The sequence below is a fragment of the Odontesthes bonariensis genome, chromosome 5 (assembly GCF_027942865.1).
Source record: "Odontesthes bonariensis isolate fOdoBon6 chromosome 5, fOdoBon6.hap1, whole genome shotgun sequence".
Taxonomy (NCBI): Eukaryota; Metazoa; Chordata; class Actinopteri; order Atheriniformes; family Atherinopsidae; genus Odontesthes; species Odontesthes bonariensis.
In genome coordinates this window covers 12536504-12544531 of record NC_134510.1, presented here as the reverse complement: position 1 = coordinate 12544531, position 8028 = coordinate 12536504, and the positions used below count along the sequence as shown (strand labels likewise).

Here is an 8028-nt window from a genome sequence, read left to right as displayed (position 1 = left end):
TAAGCAAAGTTAAACGGATGGGTTTTGAGTTAAGACTTGAACAGAGGGAGAGTGTCAGTATTGCGAATGTCGGAGGGTAGACCTCTGTCCTTTCAGGCTGCTGCTCCACATTTACAGTAGCCGATAATGTAAAACAACCTACTGAATTAAGTATTTGCATTAAGTTCGTCATCTCCCTCAGGCATCCCCAATGTTATCGGTGCACTACACTGTACCCATGTACGCATCCAAGGCAAGGCAATTTGTAGAGCATAATTCGTACACAAGGCAATTCAAAGTGCTTTACAGCTACATAAAATCACAAGGCGGCAATAAAATCATTCCAAAAAACAAAAAAATCATTAATTAATTAATTTAAAAGTGAAGAGTGCAGACAAAATACTTTCAGGTGTCATATGCACATCTAAATAGAACTTTCAGTCTGGATTTAAACATTGTCACATTGTCCAGGCCCCTGCTGGACCCGTGGAGGCTGACTATGTACACCGAACATTTTTCCAAATGCTAAATGTACAGGTACACTTGGGGACAATTGTCCATAGACTCTGAACTGGATTTCTCATTTTGAAAAACACCACATCAACCCCTTTGAGTAATGCTGAGCAATGTTACATTTATGCCCTGTGAAACCTCATCATTGACTCCTATCCTCCGAGCATACAGATGATCTGTGATGGAGGTCATTTCATTTCCAACATTGAGGCTAAATGGCCGGGATCAGTTCATGATTCTAGGATCTTCCGAGCATCCTCACTGGCACAGAGGTTTGCACAAGGTGCAAGAATTTTACTTACCTGAAGGAGTGTACTTTTGAAGTAAGGTGTAGCATAGGCAGAATTTTGGTAATGTAATGAGAGGTCAGGTGTAGAGGTCATCTTAAGGAATTTAAAGTGCTCGTCATACTTTATTATAGATAGCCATATAAGGCACATATTGCATCAAATTGCCAAGTCTTAACACATGTATATCCATCCAACATTTCTCTTATTCTGCAGGAGAGTTCAATGGTGTCCTGCTTGGGGACAGAGGCTATGCATGCTGGCCGTACGTCCTCACACCATATCCTTATCCAGGAACAAGGGCATGCACATGCACATGCTAAAACAAGGGCACGGATAGAAATGACCTTTGGCCAAATTAAATACAGGTCCATTGCTTAAAGTTCTCAGGCACCATGGCTGACTTCTGACAGAGCCATCTTAAATTAATAGTATACTTCATATTTTATACATTTTGTCTTGTGGACAACTTTTCAGGCTCAAGTCTTTTCTTCGTTGAGTTCTAGTGCCTGAAAGGACTCAGTTTCTCCTGAAACAGTGAGGGACCTATGCAGGGACACACATTTCCTTTGATCCTTATTGTTGTGACCTTTGAGTTAGAACTCCTTTTCATCATTTAGCATTGACACAGTAGCAGTTGAAGTCAGAGCAAGTGTAAGAAGGCTAAATGGACAGATATGATTTATAACTTTCCACACGTTTAGGTCATGGCACCCCACTGGAATGATTTCTGGGCCCGCGGACAGTGTCGTCAAATATTCCTTTTAGTAGTCAGGATGGCCGAGCGGTCTAAGGCGCTGCGTTCAGGTAGCAGTCTCCCCTGGAGGCGTGGGTTCAAATCCCACTTCTGACATTGCAGACTTCTCCTAGAGAACTATTTTCACTGGCAAGGCAACCCAAGTTTACTCCTTGCTTAGCAATACCATGTCGTATTGCTATTCTGCCACTGCATCATCTTGTTTAAAGATTATTGTGGCCGCTTTACCTCCGAAGAGTTCTTGCTTCCAAATGCTATGCCTACTATTTGTTTGCCTCAGGAGCCCTGTTAAACAACAGCCAAGACACTTGTTGCATGAGAATCTTCTGACCACAGCTCAACAAGCTGTGTTGTCACAACCTTCTACAGTGCTTTGGGCAGGACAGAATCATTAGCAAAAGGAACATTGTTGATTATAAGGTCTTGGTTTGCACTTAACACCATAGTAAACGGGAAAGGGCTTTTGACCAAAGCAACCTGGCCTCATGTTAGGCTATTTGAAGGGGGCTATTGACATTTAGGCCGAAGATGGGTGAGAGTATCAAAACAATCATCACTTGGTGGCAGGCAGCTGATAAAAGAACAAGCTCTCCCCATCGGGGAATCGAACCCCGATCTTCCGCGTGACAGGCGGAGATACTGTCCATTATACTAACGAGGAATTTCTGTGTGACTGACACAGTCGTCAGACGAAAAGACAACTATCGCCAAGGAGTGAAATAAGATTTTGGTGTCCCGTTTCAAGGTGCAGGAAAATTGCTATCACAGTCCCATTACTCAGAAGGAGAGTCTTCCATGAAGCTGCATGCCTCGTCAATATTCCCCTTCAACACGAACACAACGCAGACCCACATATTCGCTGGAATGATGCCTGGGCCCGCCGACAGTGTCGTCCAATATTCCTTTTAGCAGTCAGGATGGCCGAGCGGTCTAAGGCGCTGTGTTCAGGTCGCAGTCTCCCCTGGAGGCGTGGGTTCAAATCCCACTTCTGACATTGCAGACTTCTCCTAGAGAAACATTTTCACTGGCAAGGCAACCCAAGTTTACTCCTTGCTTAGCAATACCATGTCGTATTGCTATTCTGCCACTGCATCATCTTGTTTAAAGATTATTGTGGCCGCTTTACCTCCGAAGAGTTCTTGCTTCCAAATGCTATGCCTACTATTTGTTTGCCTCAGGAGCCCTGTTAAACAACAGCCAAGACACTTGTTGCATGAGAATCTTCTGACCACTGCTCAACAAGCTGTGTTGTCACAACCTTCTACAGTGCTTTGGGCAGGACAGAATCATTAGCAAAAGGCACATTGTTGATTATAAGGTCTTGGTTTGCACTTAACACCATAGTAAACGGGAAAGGGCTTTTGACCGAAGAAACCTGGCATCATGTTAGGCTATTTGAAGGGGGCTATTGACATTTAGGCCGAAGATGGGTGAGAGTATCAAAGCAATCATCACTTGGTGGCAGGCAGCTGATAAAAGACCAAGCTCTCCCCGTCGGGGAATCGAACCCCAATCTTCCGCGTGACAGGCGGAGATACTGTCCATTATACTAACGAGGAATTTCTGTGTGACTGACACAGTCGTCAGACGAAAAGACAACTATCGCCAAGGAGTGAAATAAGATTTTGGTTTCCCCTTTCAAGGTGCAGGAAAATTGCTATCACAGTCCCATCACTCAGAAGGAGAGTCTTCCATGAAGCTGCATGCCTCGTCAATATTCCCCTTCAACACGAACACAACGCAGACCCACATATTCGCTGGAATGATGCCTGGGCCCGCCGACAGTGTCGTCAAATATTCCTTTTAGTAGTCAGGATGGCCGAGCGGTCTAAGGCGCTGCGTTAAGGTCGCAGTCTCCCCTGGAGGCGTGGGTTCAAATCCCACTTCTGACATTGCAGACTTCTCCTAGAGAACCATTTTCACTGGCAAGGCAACCCAAGTTTACTCCTTGCTTAGCAATACCATGTCGTATTGCTATTCTGCCACTGCATCATCTTGTTTAAAGATTATTGTGGCCGCTTTACCTCCGAAGAGTTCTTGCTTCCAAATGCTATGCCTACTTTTTGTTTGCCTCAGGAGCCCTGTTAAACAACAGCCAAGACACTTGTTGCATGAGAATCTTCTGACCACTGCTCAACAAGCTGTGTTGTCACAACCTTCTACAGTGCTTTGGGCAGGACAGAATCATTAGCAAAAGCACATTGTTGATTATAAGGTCTTGGTTTGCACTCATAGGCGGTTAGTCCATTGGGCAAGGTCGGGCAATTGCCCGGGGCCTCGTCCAATCAGGGGCCTCCTCGTCGTCACGTCACGGTATTCCTGTTTCCCTGCATTTATTATTTTAATAAATAAATAAAATAAATAAATTATTAATATTAGTCAATAATAGTCAATATACACATTTCTGGTCGACATGAGCATCACATTGCTAGGAGAATAATAAAAGCAATATAAGTAGGCTAAGCACGATTCGCGTGTAACTCCTCTCCCAACGACCACCTTGATGAGGCAGAAGAAGCAGTCAATCAAGACACGGATCATGACAGTGACACGGCCACAGAATCGGTGAGTGAAACTGAAACCGTTTCAGCTTACGAATGTGATGATGAGCAGAAGTGAAAGCCCCGGTGTTGTGCCGGTGTTGCCCCCGGTGTTGTGCACCCCCTCGCGGGAGCGAGCGCGCCCCACTCGTTTGTTCAGAAAGTGAAGCATTTCGCCTAAACAAACGCTATGGAACATACTATTCTACGATTTAATTATTTATGAAGGAGATGGAAGAGAAGAACATCTGTTGCTTTCAGTCTTTAAAAGTCTAAAGAGGGGGCGGTCGGTGGCGTAGTGGGTTAAGCAGCCATCCCATGTACAGAGGAAGTCTAAAGAGTGTACCGATGTTCTTCTCAACACAAAACCGCGTTATAGCGAACGCAAAACAACACTTTTCTGTTCTGTGAAAATATATACCCCAGCCATACGTACAAAATGAATGGACTTGATTTTTTCAAAACAAGGTGAATATATTTGACTTGGGGTTTCACAAGACTGAATATGATTCCAGCTTTTGTTGCAAGGTTCAAAAGTAAGTGCTTTTATTTGTGTTAACCTGTAGGCTATGTAGGTCCAAACAATATCCTGAATATCACTATATGAAAGTGTAATTTGATCTATGCCTGATAGACAAGTCATAGCATCTGTGTGTTTCTCACCATTAAAGGACATATTCTCATATTCAATAGCTACACTTGTTTTTAAGAAATTAAATATTTTTCTTGGTGCTTTATAAGATAAAATACAATAAACCAATCCCTCATCCACCACTAACATATCTGTTATCAGACCTATCAAACTCATACATATATTGGCACCAACTTCATGCAGTTAAAAGTACCTAATGCTGAGGTCAAAGAAATAAAATTGTGCAGATGGGGAGCATTTCATGGCAGGCCTTGTGTTCCCTTTCCTGTGATACAGCATGTACCCCCTGCTTTTTTTTTCTCCCCTTGTCTTTTTGTGCAGGTCTCATCCACTTTAGCCACCACCACCATCCATGAGACTGGCAGGCAGGCAGGCAGACTCACTCACTCTCTCACTCTCTCACACTCACTCACTCACTCACACACACACACACACACACACACACACACACACACACACAGCTTATATCCAGATAGTCCGACCGTGATCTTTATTGGGTCCAATTGTTTAATTTCAGCATTGAGCCAGTTGTGCTGCCAATTTATTTCCTAGAAAAGTATACTTGGAGGCAAAGAATCACCTATTTTGGCTCAAAATCCTGTAAAAGAGAGGTTGTAAATTAGTTAATACTTACCTGCTGTGTTTATATGCCTTTTAACAAGGATATACATTTCAGTATTTGTTTCTCAGTGTATATTATTTTTTCAATGATTTCCACATGTTCATTAAAATATGTGCATCAATACATTACTCTATGTCAGGGATGTCCAAAGTCGGTCCTCGAGGGCCGCTGTCCTGCAGGTTTTAGATGTTGCCCTGTTTCAACACACCTGATTCAGATTAAATGGAGCTCTTCAACAGATTGTTGAGTTCTACACAAGCCTGTTAATGATGTCTTGATCTGAATCAGGTGTGTTGAAGCAGGGCAACATCTAAAACCTGCAGGACTGCGGCCCTCGAGGACCGACTTTGGACATCCCTGCTCTATGTGTTTGAGTTAAGGGGGGCCTCAAAATGGTTCTTTGCCCAGGGCCTCAGATTTCCTAAAGCCGCCCCTGTTTGCACTTAACACCATAGTAAACGGGAAAGGGCTTTTGACCAAAGCAACCTGGCCTCATGTTAGGCTATTTGAAGGGGGCTATTGACATTTAGGCTGAAGATGGGTGAGAGTATCAAAACAATCATCACTTGGTGGCAGGCAGCTGATAAAAGACAAAGCTCTCCCCGTCGGGGAATCGAACCCCGATCTTCCGCGTGACAGGCAGAGATACTGTCCATTATACTAACGAGGAATTTCTGTGTGCCTGACACAGTCGTCAGACGAAAAGACAACTATCGCCAAGGAGTGAAATAAGATTTTGGTGTCCCTTTTCAAGGTGCAGGAAAATTACTATCACAGTCCCATTACTCAGAAGGAGAGTCTTCCATGAAGCTGCATGCCTCGTCAATATTCCCCTTCAACACGAACACAACGCAGACCCACATATTCGCTGGAATGATGCCTGGGCCCGCCGACAGTGTCGTCCAATATTCCTTTTAGTAGTCAGGATGGCCGAGCGGTCTAAGGCGCTGCGTTCAGGTCGCAGTCTCCCCTGGAGGCGTGGGTTCAAATCCCACTTCTGACATTGCAGACTTCTCCTAGAGAAACATTTTCACTGGCAAGGCAACCCAAGTTTACTCCTTGCTTAGCAATACCATGTCGTATTGCTATTCTGCCACTGCATCATCTTGTTTAAAGATTATTGTGGCCGCTTTACCTCCGAAGAGTTCTTGCTTCCAAATGCTATGCCTACTTTTTGTTTGCCTCAGGAGCCCTGTTAAACAACAGCCAAGACACTTGTTGCATGAGAATCTTCTGACCACTGCTCAACAAGCTGTGTTGTCACAACCTTCTACAGTGCTTTGGGCAGGACAGAATCATTAGCAAAAGGCACATTGTTGATTATAAGGTCTTGGTTTGCACTTAACACCATAGTAAACGGGAAAGGGCTTTTGACCGAAGAAACCTGGCATCATGTTAGGCTATTTGAAGGGGGCTATTGACATTTAGGCCGAAGATGGGTGAGAGTATCAAAGCAATCATCACTTGGTGGCAGGCAGCTGATAAAAGACCAAGCTCTCCCCGTCGGGGAATCGAACCCCAATCTTCCGCGTGACAGGCGGAGATACTGTCCATTATACTAACGAGGAATTTCTGTGTGACTGACACAGTCGTCAGACGAAAAGACAACTATCGCCAAGGAGTGAAATAAGATTTTGGTTTCCCCTTTCAAGGTGCAGGAAAATTGCTATCACAGTCCCATCACTCAGAAGGAGAGTCTTCCATGAAGCTGCATGCCTCGTCAATATTCCCCTTCAACACGAACACAACGCAGACCCACATATTCGCTGGAATGATGCCTGGGCCCGCCGACAGTGTCGTCAAATATTCCTTTTAGTAGTCAGGATGGCCGAGCGGTCTAAGGCGCTGCGTTAAGGTGGCAGTCTCCCCTGGAGGCGTGGGTTCAAATCCCACTTCTGACATTGCAGACTTCTCCTAGAGAACCATTTTCACTGGCAAGGCAACCCAAGTTTACTCCTTGCTTAGCAATACCATGTCGTATTGCTATTCTGCCACTGCATCATCTTGTTTAAAGATTATTGTGGCCGCTTTACCTCCGAAGAGTTCTTGCTTCCAAATGCTATGCCTACTATTTGTTTGCCTCAGGAGCCCTGTTAAACAACAGCCAAGACACTTGTTGCATGAGAATCTTCTGACCACTGCTCAACAAGCTGTGTTGTCACAACCTTCTACAGTGCTTTGGGCAGGACAGAATCATTAGCAAAAGGCACATTGTTGATTATAAGGTCTTGGTTTGCACTTAACACCATAGTAAACGGGAAAGGGCTTTTGACCGAAGAAACCTGGCATCATGTTAGGCTATTTGAAGGGGTCTATTGACATTTAGGCCGAAGATGGGTGAGAGTATCAAAGCAATCATCACTTGGTGGCAGGCAGCTGATAAAAGACCAAGCTCTACCCCTCGGGGAATCGAACCCCGATCTTCCGCATGACAGGCGGAGATACTGTCCATTACACTAACGAGGAATTTCTGTGTGACTGACACAGTCGTCAGATGAAAAGACAACTATCGCCAAGGAGTGAAATAAGATTTTGGTGTCCCCTTTCAAGGTGCAGGAAAATTGCTATCACAGTCCCATCACTCAGAAGGAGAGTCTTCCATGAAGCTGCATGCCTCGTCAATATTCCCCTTCAACACGAACACAACGCAGACCCACATATTCGCTGGAATGATGCCT

The 8028-nt window shown here is 44.6% G+C and overlaps 3 non-coding genes across 3 annotated transcripts; all 3 read left to right on the top strand.

The window, feature by feature from the left end:
* Nucleotides 1-2447: 2447 nt before the first annotated feature.
* trnal-cag (transfer RNA leucine (anticodon CAG)) lies at nt 2448-2530 on the top strand. Its single transcript has one exon. It is a non-coding gene; the product is annotated as a tRNA-Leu (tRNA).
* An 815-nt stretch (nt 2531-3345) lies between these two features.
* On the top strand, nt 3346-3428 carry trnal-aag (transfer RNA leucine (anticodon AAG)). The gene has a single exon. It is a non-coding gene; the product is annotated as a tRNA-Leu (tRNA).
* Nucleotides 3429-6270: 2842 nt separating this feature from the next.
* trnal-cag (transfer RNA leucine (anticodon CAG)) lies at nt 6271-6353 on the top strand. The gene has a single exon. It is a non-coding gene; the product is annotated as a tRNA-Leu (tRNA).
* The last annotated feature ends 1675 nt before the right edge of the window (nt 6354-8028 follow it).